Source organism: Lissotriton vulgaris, chromosome 2_1 (assembly GCF_964263255.1).
Source record: "Lissotriton vulgaris chromosome 2_1, aLisVul1.2, whole genome shotgun sequence".
NCBI classification, from domain to species: Eukaryota; Metazoa; Chordata; class Amphibia; order Caudata; family Salamandridae; genus Lissotriton; species Lissotriton vulgaris.
The window spans coordinates 1265095301-1265107990 of record NC_141687.1 but is presented as its reverse complement, the minus strand read 5'-3'; positions in this window follow the sequence as shown (position 1 = coordinate 1265107990).

The window sequence follows — 12690 nt, the reverse complement described above, 5'->3', positions numbered from 1 at the left end:
TTGGGGGGGTTCCTGGTGTTTGGGGGGTGTGGGGGGTCTTGGAGCAATGCTGGGTATGGATAGTTTTGATTGCAAGTGGTTTGAAGAAAATCCATAGTGGCAAAGGGGAGTTAGGGCCTAGCTGCAGAGCGCGCACAGAGTGATTTGGGAATGAGGCCTAAATTATTCTGTCTCACTTCTTCCGGTTTAGATTTTTGGCTGTTTGGGGGTGTTAAACTTGTTTTTGCCTGGGTTGACAGGTCTGGGGGCATTGCTGGGAAGGTCTCATACCGGATAAAAGTGTTTTGGAGAAAATCCATGGTGAAAAAGTTTTTCACTTTTCAGAGTTTTCGCTCACTTTTGTGTTTTCGGGGGCCTGCTTGGGGGGGTTCCTGGTGTTGGGGGGGGGGGTTGGGGGTTTTGAAGCAACACTGGGTATGGATAGTTTTGATTGCAAGTGGTTTGAAGAAAATCCATGGTGGCAAAGGGGAGTTAGGGCCTAGCTGCAGAGCGCGCACAGAGTGATTTGGGAATGAGGCCTAAATCATTCTGTCTCACTTTTTCCGGTTTCGCTTTTAGGCTGTTTGGGGGTGTTAAACTTGTTTTCGTCTCGGTTGATGGGTCTGGGGGCATTGCTGGGAAGGTCTAATATCGGATAAAAGTGTTTTGGAGAAAATCCATGGCGAAAAAGTTTTTCACTTTTCAGAGTTTTTGCTCACTTTTGTGTTTTCGGGGGCCTGCTTGATGGGGGTTCCTGGTGTTTGGGGGGGTTGGGGGCTCTTGGAGCAATGCTGGGTATGGATAGTTTTGATTGCAAGTTTGTTTGAAGAAAATCCATGGTGGCAAAGGGGAGTTAGGGCCTAGCTGCAGAGCGTGCACATAGTGATTTGGGAATGAGGCCTAAATTATTCTGTCTCACTTTTTCTGGTTTTGCTTTTTGGCCTTTTGGGGGTGTTAAACTTGTTTTCGTCTGGGTTGACGGGTCTGCGGGCATTGCTGGGAAGGTCTAATACCGGATAAAGTGTTTTGGAGAAAATCCATGGTGAAAAAGTTTTTCACTTTTCAGAGTTTTTGCTCACTTTAGTGTTTTCGGGGGCCTGCTTGGGGGTTCCTGGTGTTTGGGGGGGGGTTGGGGGGTCTTGGAGCAACGCGGGGTTTGGATAGTTTTGATTGCAAGTGGTTTGAAGAAAATCCATGGTGGCAAAGGGGAGTTAGGGCCTAGCTGCAGAGCGCGCATGGAGTGATTTGGGAATGAGGCCTAAATTATTCTGTCTCACTTTATACGGTTTTGCTTTCTGGCTGTTTGGGGGTGTTAAACTTGTTTTTGCCTGGGTTGACGGGTCTAGGGGCATTGCTGGAAAGTCTAATACCAGATAAAAGTGTTTTGGAGAAAATCCATGGTGAAACGGCTTTTCACTTTTCTGAGTTTTCGCTCACTTTTGTGTTTTCGGGGCCTGTTTTGTGGGGTTCCTAGTGTTTGGGGGTGTTGGGGGGTCTAGGAGCAACACTAGGTATGGATAGTTTTGACTGCAAGTGGTTTGAAGAAAATCCATAGTGGCAAAGGGGAGTTAGGGCCTAGCTGCAGAGCGAGCACAGAGTGATTTGGGAATGAGGCCTAAATTATTCTGTCTCACTTTTTCCGGGTTAGATTTTTGGCTGTTTGGGGGTGTTAAACTTGTTTTTGCCTGGGTTGACAGGTCTGGGGCATTGCTGGGAAGGTCTCATACCGGATAAAAGTGTTTTGGAGAAAATCCATGGTGAAAAAGTATTTCACTTTTCAGAGTATTCGTTCACTTTCGTGCTTTCGGGGCCTGCTTGGGGGGGTTCCTGGTGTTTGGGGGGTTGGGGGCCTTGGAGCAACGCTGGGTATGGATAGTTTTGATTGCAAGTGGTTTGAAGAAAATCCATAGTGGCAAAGGGGAGTTAGGGCCTAGCTGCAGAGCGTGCACTGAGTGATTTGGGAATGAGGCCTAAATTATTCTGTCTCACATTTTTCGGTTTTGCTTTTTGGCTGTTTGGGGGTGTTAAACTTGTTTTTGTCTGGGTTGACGGGTCTGGGGGCATTGCTGGGAAGGTCTAATACTGGATAAAAGTATTTTGGAGAAAATACATGGTGAAAAAGTTTTTCACTTTTCAGAGTTTTCGCTCACTTTTGTGTTTTCGGGGGCCTACTTGGGGGGGTTCCTGGTGTTTGGGAGGGTGTGGGGGGCCTTGGAGCAACGCTGGGTATGGATAGTTTTGATTGCAAGTGGTTTGAAGAAAATCCATGGTGGCAAAGGGGAGTTAGGGCCTAGCTGCAGAGCGCGCACAGAGTAATTGGAAATGAGGCCTAAATTATTCTGTCTCACTTTTTTCGGTTTCGCTTTTGGCTGTTTGGGGGTGTTAAACTTGTTTTTGCCTTGGTTGACGAGTCTGGGGGAATTGCTGGGAATGTCTAATACCGGATAAAACTGTTTTGGAGAAAATCCATGGTGAAAAAGTTTTTCACTTTTCAGAGTTTTCGCTCACTTTTGTGTTTTCGGGGGCCTGCTTGGGGGGGTTCCTGGTGTTTGGGGGGGTTGGGGGGTCTTGGAGCAACGCTGGGTATGGATAGTTTTGATTGCAAGTGGTTTGAAGAAAATCCATGGTGGCAAAGGGGAGTTAGGGCCTAGCTGCAGAGCGTGCACTTAGTGATTTGGGAATGAGGCCTAAATTATTCTGTCTCATTTTTTCTGGTTTTGCTTTTTGGCTGTTTGGGGGTGTTAAACTTGTTTTCGTGTGGGTTGACGGGTCTGGGGGCTTTGCTGGGAAGGTCTTATACTGGATAAAAGTATTTTGGAGAAAATCCATGGTATAAAAGTTTTTCACTTTTCAGAGTTTTCGCTCACTTTTGTGTTTTTGGGGGCCTGCTTGGGGGGGTTCCTGGTGTTTGGGGGGGGTGTGGGGGGTCTTGGAGCAATGCTGGGTATGGATAGTTTTGATTGCAAGTGGTTTGAAGAAAATCCATAGTGGCAAAGGTGAGTTAGGGCCTAGCTGCAGAGCGCCCACAGAGTGATTGGGAATGAGGCCTAAATTATTCTGTCTTACTTTTTCCGGTTTAGCTTTTGGCTGTTTGGGGGTGTTAAACTTGTTTTTGCCTGGGTTGACGAGTCTGGGGGCATTGCTGGGAAGGTCTAATACCGGATAAAACTGTTTTGGAGAAAATCCATGGTGAAAATGTTTTTCACTTTTCAGAGTTTTCGCTCACTTTTGTGTTTTCAGGGGCCTGCTTGGGGGGGTTCCTGGTGTTGGGGGGGGTTGGGGGTTTTGAAGCAACGCTGGGTATGGATAGTTTTGATTGCAAGTGGTTTGAAGAAAATCCATGGTGGCAAAGGGGAGTTAGGGCCTAGCTGCAGAGCGCGCACAGAGTGATTTGGGAATGAGGCCTAAATTATTCTGTCTCACTTTATCCGGTTTTGCTTTTTGACTGTTTGGGGGTGTTAAACTTGTTTTCACCTGGGTTGACGGGTCTGTGGGCATTGCTGGGAAGGTCTAATACCGGATAAAAGTGTTTTGGAGAAAATCCATGGTGAAAAAGTTTTTCACTTTTCAGAGTTTTCGCTCACTTTTGTGTTTTCGGGGGCCTGCTTGGGGGGGTTCCTGGTGTTTGGGGGGTTGGGGGATCTTGGAGCAACGCTGGGCCTGGATAGTTTTGATTGCAAGTGGTTTGAAGAAAATCCATGGTGGCAAAGGGGAGTTAGGGCCTAGCTGCAGAGAGCCCACGGAGTGATATGGGAATGAGGCCTAAATTATTCTGTCTCACTTTTTCCGGTTTAGCTTTTTGGCTGTTTGGGGGTGTTAAACTTGTTTTCGCCTGGGTTGAAGGGTCTGGGGGCATTGCTGGGAAGGTCTTATACCGCATAAAGTGTTTTGGAGATAATCCATGGCGAAAAAGTTTTTCACTTTTCAGAGTTTTTGCTCACTTTAGTGTTTTCGGGGGCCTGCTTGGGGGTTCCTGGTGTTTGGGGGGGTTGGGGGGTCTTGGAGCAATGCTGGGTTTGGATAGTTTTGATTGCAAGTTGTTTGAAGAAAATCCATGGTGGCAAAGGGGAGTTAGGGCCTAGCTGCAGAGCGCGCACGGGGTGATTTGGGAATGAGGCCTAAATTATTCTGTCTCACTTTATCCGGTTTTGTTTTTTGGCTGTTTGGGGGTGTTAAACTTGTTTTCGCCTGGGTTGATGGGTCTGGGGGCATTGCTGGGAAGGTCTTATACTGGATAAAAGTATTTTGGAGAAAATCCATGGTGAAAAAGTTTTTCACTTTTCAGAGTTTTCGCTCACTTTTGTGTTTTTGGGGGCCTGCTTGGGGGGGTTCCTGGTGTTTGGGGTGGTGTGGGGGGTCTTGGAGCAATGCTGGCTATGGATAGTTTTGATTGCAATTGGTTTGAAGAAAATCCATAGTGGCAAAGGGGAGTTAGGGCCTAGCTGCAGAGCGCGCACAGAGTGATTGGGAATGAGGCCTAAATTATTCTGTCTTACTTTTTCCGGTTTAGCTTTTGGCTGTTTGGGGGTGTTAAACTTGTTTTTGCCTGGGTTGACGAGTCTGGGAGCATTGCTGGGAAGGTCTAATACCGGATAAAACTGTTTTGGAGAAAATCCATGGTGAAAATGTTTTTCACTTTTCAGAGTTTTCGCTCACTTTTGTGTTTTCAGGGGCCTGCTTGGGGGGGTTCCTGGTGTTGGGGGGGGGGGTTGGGGGTTTTGAAGCAACGCTGGGTATGGATAGTTTTGATTGCAAGTGGTTTGAAGAAAATCCATGGTGGCAATGGGGAGTTAGGGCCTAGCTGCAGAGCGCGCACAGAGTGATTTGGGAATGAGGCCTAAATTATTCTGTCTCATTTTATCCGGTTTTGCTTTTTGGCTGTTTGGGGGTGTTAAACTTGTTTTCGCCTGGGTTGACGGGTCTGTGGGCATTGCTGGGAAGGTCTAATACCGGATAAAAGTGTTTTGGAGAAAATCCATGGTGAAAAAGTTTTTCACTTTTCAGAGTTTTCGCTCACTTTTGTGTTTTCGGGGGCCTGCTTGGGGGGGTTCCTGGTGTTTGGGGGGGTTGGGGGATCTTGGAGCAACGCTGGGCCTGGATAGTTTTGATTGCAAGTGGTTTGAAGAAAATCCATGGTGGCAAAGGGGAGTTATGGCCTAGCTGCAGAGCGCCCACTGAGTGATATGGGAATGAGGCCTAAATTATTCTGTCTCATTTTTTCTGGTTTTGCTTTTTGGCTGTTTGGGGGTGTTAAACTTGTTTTCGTGTGGGTTGACGGGTCTGGGGGCTTTGCTGGGAAGGTCTTATACTGGATAAAAGTATTTTGGAGAAAATCCATGGTATAAAAGTTTTTCACTTTTCAGAGTTTTCGCTCACTTTTGTGTTTTCAGGGGCCTGCTTGGGGGGGTTCCTGGTGTTGGGGGTTTTGAAGCAACGCTGGGTATGGATAGTTTTGATTGCAAGTGGTTTGAAGAAAATCCATGGTGGCAAAGGGTAGTTATGGCCTAGCTGCAGAGCGCGCACAGAGTGATTTGGGAATGAGGCCTAAATTATTCTGTCTCATTTTATCCGGTTTTGCTTTTTGGCTGTTTGGGGGTGTTAAACTTGTTTTCGCCTGGGTTGACGGGTCTGTGGGCATTGCTGGGAAGGTCTAATACCGGATAAAAGTGTTTTGGAGAAAATCCATGGTGAAAAAGTTTTTCACTTTTCAGAGTTTTCGCTCACTTTTGTGTTTTCGGGGGCCTGCTTGGGGGGGTTCCTGGTGTTTGGGGGGGTTGGGGGGTTTCGGAGCAACGCTGGGTATGGATAGTTTTGATTGCAAGTGGTTTGAAGAAAATCCATGGTGGCAAAGGGGAGTTAGGGCCTAGCTGCAGAGCGTGCACTTAGTGATTCGGGAATGAGGCCTAAATTATTCTGTCTCATTTTTTCTGGTTTTGCTTTTTGGCTGTTTGGGGGTGTTAAACTTGTTTTCGTCTTGGTTGACGGGTCTGGGGGCATTGCTGGGAAGGTCTAATACCGCATAAAGTGTTTTGGAGAAAATCCATGGTGAAAAAGTTTTTCACTTTTCAGAGTTTTTGCTCACTTTAGTGTTTTCGGGGGCCTGCTTGGGGGTTCCTGGTGTTTGGGGGGGTTGGGGGGTCTTGGAGCAATGCTGGGTTTGGATAGTTTTGATTGCAAGTGGTTTGAAGAAAATCCATGGTGGCAAAGGGGAGTTAGGGCCTAGCTGCAGAGCGCGCACGGGGTGATTTGGGAATGAGGCCTAAATTATTCTGTCTCACTTTATCCGGTTTTGTTCTTTGGCTGTTTGGGGGTGTTAAACTTGTTTTCGCCTGGGTTGATGGGTCTGGGGGTATTGCTGGGAAGGTCTTATACTGGATAAAAGTATTTTGGAGAAAATCCATGGTGAAAAAGTTTTTCACTTTTTAGAGTTTTCGCTCACTTTTGTGTTTTTGGGGGCCTGCTTGGGGGGGTTCCTGGTGTTTGGGGGGGTGTGGGGGGTCTTGGAGCAATGCTGGGTATGGATAGTTTTGATTGCAATTGGTTTGAAGAAAATCCATAGTGGCAAAGGGGAGTTAGGGCCTAGCTGCAGAGCGCGCACAGAGTGATTGGGAATGAGGCCTAAATTATTCTGTCTTACTTTTTCAGGTTTAGCTTTTGGCTGTTTGGGGGTGTTAAACTTGTTTTTGCCTGGGTTGACGAGTCTGGGGGCATTGCTTGGAAGGTCTAATACCGGATAAAACTGTTTTGGAGAAAATCCATGGTGAAAAAGTTTTTCACTTTTCAGAGTTTTCGCTCACTTTTGTGTTTTCGGGGGCCTGCTTGGGGGGGTTCCTGGTGTTTGGGGGGGTTGGGGGGTTTCGGAGCAACGCTGGGTATGGATAGTTTTGATTGCAAGTGGTTTGAAGAAAATCCATGGTGGCAAAGGGGAGTTAGGGCCTAGCTGCAGAGCGTGCACTTAGTGATTCGGGAATGAGGCCTAAATTATTCTGTCTCATTTTTTCTGGTTTTGCTTTTTGGCTGTTTGGGGGTGTTAAACTTGTTTTCGTCTTGGTTGACGGGTCTGGGGGCATTGCTGGGAAGGTCTAATACCGCATAAAGTGTTTTGGAGAAAATCCATGGTGAAAAAGTTTTTCACTTTTCAGAGTTTTTGCTCACTTTAGTGTTTTCGGGGGCCTGCTTGGGGGTTCCTGGTGTTTGGGGGGGTTGGGGGGTCTTGGAGCAATGCTGGGTTTGGATAGTTTTGATTGCAAGTGGTTTGAAGAAAATCCATGGTGGCAAAGGGGAGTTAGGGCCTAGCTGCAGAGCGCGCACGGGGTGATTTGGGAATGAGGCCTAAATTATTCTGTCTCACTTTATCCGGTTTTGTTCTTTGGCTGTTTGGGGGTGTTAAACTTGTTTTCGCCTGGGTTGATGGGTCTGGGGGTATTGCTGGGAAGGTCTTATACTGGATAAAAGTATTTTGGAGAAAATCCATGGTGAAAAAGTTTTTCACTTTTTAGAGTTTTCGCTCACTTTTGTGTTTTTGGGGGCCTGCTTGGGGGGGTTCCTGGTGTTTGGGGGGGTGTGGGGGGTCTTGGAGCAATGCTGGGTATGGATAGTTTTGATTGCAATTGGTTTGAAGAAAATCCATAGTGGCAAAGGGGAGTTAGGGCCTAGCTGCAGAGCGCGCACAGAGTGATTGGGAATGAGGCCTAAATTATTCTGTCTTACTTTTTCAGGTTTAGCTTTTGGCTGTTTGGGGGTGTTAAACTTGTTTTTGCCTGGGTTGACGAGTCTGGGGGCATTGCTTGGAAGGTCTAATACCGGATAAAACTGTTTTGGAGAAAATCCATGGTGAAAATGTTTTTCACTTTTCAGAGTTTTCGCTCACTTTTGTGTTTTCAGGGGCCTGCTTGGGGGGGGGGGTTCCTGGTGTTGGGGGGGTTGGGGGTTTTGAAGCAACGCTGGGTATGGATAGTTTTTATTGCAAGTGGTTTGAAGAAAATCCATGGTGGCAAAGGGGAGTTAGGGCCTAGCTGCAGAGCGCGCACAGAGTGATTTGGGAATGAGGCCTAAATTATTCTGTCTCATTTTATCCGGTTTTGCTTTTCGGCTGTTTGGGGCTGTTAAACTTGTTTTCGCCTGGGTTGACGGGTCTGTGGGCATTGCTGGGAAGGTCTAATACCGGATAAAAGTGTTTTGGAGAAAATCCATGGTGAAAAAGTTTTTCACTTTTCAGAGTTTTCGCTCACTTTTGTGTTTTCGGGGGCCTGCTTGGGGGGGTTCCTGGTGTTTGGGGGGTTGGGGGATCTTGGAGCAACGCTGGGCCTGGATAGTTTTGATTGCAAGTGGTTTGAAGAAAATCCATGGTGGCAAAGGGGAGTTAGGGCCTAGCTGCAGAGAGCCCACGGAGTAATATGGGAATGAGGCCTAAATTATTCTGTCTCACTTTTTCCGGTTTAGCTTTTTGGCTGTTTGGGGGTGTTAAACTTGTTTTCGCCTGGGTTGAAGGGTCTGGGGGCATTGCTGGGAAGGTCTAATACCGCATAAAGTGTTTTGGAGATAATCCATGGTGAAAAAGTTTTTCACTTTTCAGAGTTTTTGCTCACTTTAGTGTTTTCGGGGGCCTGCTTGGGGGTTCCTGGTGTTTGGGGGGGTTGGGGGGTTTCGGAGCAACGCTGGGTATGGATAGTTTTGATTGCAAGTGGTTTGAAGAAAATCCATGGTGGCAAAGGGGAGTTAGGGCCTAGCTGCAGAGCATGCACTTAGTGATTCGGGAATGAGGCCTAAATTATTCTGTCTCATTTTTTCTGGTTTTGCTTTTTGGCTGTTTGGGGGTGTTAAACTTGTTTTCGTCTGGGTTGACGGGTCTGGGGGCATTGCTGGGAAGGTCTAATACCGCATAAAGTGTTTTGGAGAAAATCCATGGTGAAAAAGTTTTTCACTTTTCAGAGTTTTTGCTCACTTTAGTGTTTTCGGGGGCCTGCTTGGGGGTTCCTGGTGTTTGGGGGGGTTGGGGGGTCTTGGAGCAATGCTGGGTTTGGATAGTTTTGATTGCAAGTGGTTTGAAGAAAATCCATGGTGGCAAAGGGGAGTTAGGGCCTAGCTGCAGAGCGCGCACAGAGTGATTGGGAATGAGGCCTAAATTATTCTGTCTTACTTTTTCAGGTTTAGCTTTTGGCTGTTTGGGGGTGTTAAACTTGTTTTTGCCTGGGTTGACGAGTCTGGGGGCATTGCTTGGAAGGTCTAATACCGGATAAAACTGTTTTGGAGAAAATCCATGGTGAAAATGTTTTTCACTTTTCAGAGTTTTCGCTCACTTTTGTGTTTTCAGGGGCCTGCTTGGGGGGGGGGTTCCTGGTGTTGGGGGGGTTGGGGGTTTTGAAGCAACGCTGGGTATGGATAGTTTTTATTGCAAGTGGTTTGAAGAAAATCCATGGTGGCAAAGGGGAGTTAGGGCCTAGCTGCAGAGCGCGCACAGAGTGATTTGGGAATGAGGCCTAAATTATTCTGTCTCATTTTATCCGGTTTTGCTTTTTGGCTGTTTGGGGGTGTTAAACTTGTTTTCGCCTGGGTTGACGGGTCTGTGGGCATTGCTGGGAAGGTCTAATACCGGATAAAAGTGTTTTGGAGAAAATCCATGGTGAAAAAGTTTTTCACTTTTCAGAGTTTTCGCTCACTTTTGTGTTTTCGGGGGCCTGCTTGGGGGGGTTCCTGGTGTTTGGGGGGTTGGGGGATCTTGGAGCAACGCTGGGCCTGGATAGTTTTGATTGCAAGTGGTTTGAAGAAAATCCATGGTGGCAAAGGGGAGTTAGGGCCTAGCTGCAGAGAGCCCACGGAGTAATATGGGAATGAGGCCTAAATTATTCTGTCTCACTTTTTCCGGTTTAGCTTTTTGGCTGTTTGGGGGTGTTAAACTTGTTTTCGCCTGGGTTGAAGGGTCTGGGGGCATTGCTGGGAAGGTCTAATACCGCATAAAGTGTTTTGGAGATAATCCATGGTGAAAAAGTTTTTCACTTTTCAGAGTTTTTGCTCACTTTAGTGTTTTCGGGGGCCTGCTTGGGGGTTCCTGGTGTTTGGGGGGGTTGGGGGGTTTCGGAGCAACGCTGGGTATGGATAGTTTTGATTGCAAGTGGTTTGAAGAAAATCCATGGTGGCAAAGGGGAGTTAGGGCCTAGCTGCAGAGCATGCACTTAGTGATTCGGGAATGAGGCCTAAATTATTCTGTCTCATTTTTTCTGGTTTTGCTTTTTGGCTGTTTGGGGGTGTTAAACTTGTTTTCGTCTGGGTTGACGGGTCTGGGGGCATTGCTGGGAAGGTCTAATACCGCATAAAGTGTTTTGGAGAAAATCCATGGTGAAAAAGTTTTTCACTTTTCAGAGTTTTGGCTCACTTTAGTGTTTTCGGGGGCCTGCTTGGGGGTTCCTGGTGTTTGGGGGGGTTGGGGGGTCTTGGAGCAATGCTGGGTTTGGATAGTTTTGATTGCAAGTGGTTTGAAGAAAATCCATGGTGGCAAAGGGGAGTTAGGGCCTAGCTGCAGAGCGCGCACAGAGTGATTGGGAATGAGGCCTAAATTATTCTGTCTTACTTTTTCAGGTTTAGCTTTTGGCTGTTTGGGGGTGTTAAACTTGTTTTTGCCTGGGTTGACGAGTCTGGGGGCATTGCTGGGAAGGTCTAATACCGGATAAAACTGTTTTGGAGAAAATCCATGGTGAAAATGTTTTTCACTTTTCAGAGTTTTCGCTCACTTTTGTGTTTTCAGGGGCCTGCTTGGGGGGGGGGGTTCCTGGTGTTGGGGGGGTTGGGGGTTTTGAAGCAACGCTGGGTATGGATAGTTTTTATTGCAAGTGGTTTGAAGAAAATCCATGGTGGCAAAGGGGAGTTAGGGCCTAGCTGCAGAGCGCGCACAGAGTGATTTGGGAATGAGGCCTAAATTATTCTGTCTCATTATATCCGGTTTTGCTTTTTGGCTGTTTGGGGGTGTTAAACTTGTTTTCGCCTGGGTTGACGGGTCTGTGGGCATTGCTGGGAATGTCTAATACCGGATAAAAGTGTTTTGGAGAAAATCCATGGTGAAAAAGTTTTTCACTTTTCAGAGTTTTCGCTCACTTTTGTGTTTTCGGGGGCCTGCTTGGGGGGGTTCCTGGTGTTGGGGGGGGGGGTTGGGGGTTTTGAAGCAACGCTGGGTATGGATAGTTTTGATTGCAAGTGGTTTGAAGAAAATCCATGGTGGCAAAGGGGAGTTAGGGCCTAGCTGCAGAGCGCCCACGGAGTGATATGGGAATGAGGCCTAAATTATTCTGTCTCACTTTTTCCGGTTTAGCTTTTTGGCTGTTTGGGGGTGTTAAACTTGTTTTCGCCTGGGTTGAAGGGTCTGGGGGCATTGCTGGGAAGGTCTAATACCGGATAAAAGTGTTTTGGAGAAAATCCATGGTGAAAAAGTTTTTCACTTTTCAGAGTTTTCGCTCACTTTTGTGTTTTCGGGGGCCTACTTTAGGGGGTTCCTGGTGTTTGGGGGGCGGTTAGGGGTTCTAGGAGCAACACTAGGTATGGATAGTTTTGATTGCAAGTGGTTTGAAGAAAATCCATAGTGGCAAAGGGGAGTTAGGGCCTAGCTGCAGAGCGCGCACAGAGTGATTTGGGAATGAGGCCTAAATTACTCTGTCTCACTTCTTCCGGTTTAGATTTTTGGCTGTTTGGGGGTGTTAAACTTGTTTTTGCCTGGGTTGACAGGTCTGGGGGCATTGCTGGGAAGGTCTCATACCGGATAAAAGTGTTTTGGAGAAAATCCATGGTGAAAAAGTTTTTCACTTTTCAGAGTTTTCGCTCACTTTTGTGTTTTCGGGGGCCTGCTTGGGGGGGTTCCTGGTGTTTGGGGGGGTTGGGGGGTCTTGGAGAAATGCTGCATCTGGATAGTTTTGATTGCAAGTGGTTTGAAGAAAATCCATGGTGGCAAAGGGCAGTTAGGGCCTAGCTGCAGAGCGCGCACAGAGTGATTGGGAATGAGGCCTAAATTATTCTGTCTTACTTTTTCAGGTTTAGCTTTTGGCTGTTTGGGGGTGTTAAACTTGTTTTTGCCTGGGTTGACGAGTCTGGGGGCATTGCTGGGAAGGTCTAATACCGGATAAAACTGTTTTGGAGAAAATCCATGGTGAAAATGTTTTTCACTTTTCAGAGTTTTCGCTCACTTTTGTGTTTTCAGGGGCCTGCTTGGGGGGGGGGTTCCTGGTGTTGGGGGGGTTGGGGGTTTTGAAGCAACGCTGGGTATGGATAGTTTTTATTGCAAGTGGTTTGAAGAAAATCCATGGTGGCAAAGGGGAGTTAGGGCCTAGCTGCAGAGCGCGCACAGAGTGATTTGGGAATGAGGCCTAAATTATTCTGTCTCATTATATCCGGTTTTGCTTTTTGGCTGTTTGGGGGTGTTAAACTTGTTTTCGCCTGGGTTGACGGGTCTGTGGGCATTGCTGGGAATGTCTAATACCGGATAAAAGTGTTTTGGAGAAAATCCATGGTGAAAAAGTTTTTCACTTTTCAGAGTTTTCGCTCACTTTTGTGTTTTCGGGGGCCTGCTTGGGGGGGTTCCTGGTGTTGGGGGGGGGGGTTGGGGGTTTTGAAGCAACGCTGGGTATGGATAGTTTTGATTGCAAGTGGTTTGAAGAAAATCCATGGTGGCAAAGGGGAGTTAGGGCCTAGCTGCAGAGCGCCCACGGAGTGATATGGGAATGAGGCCTA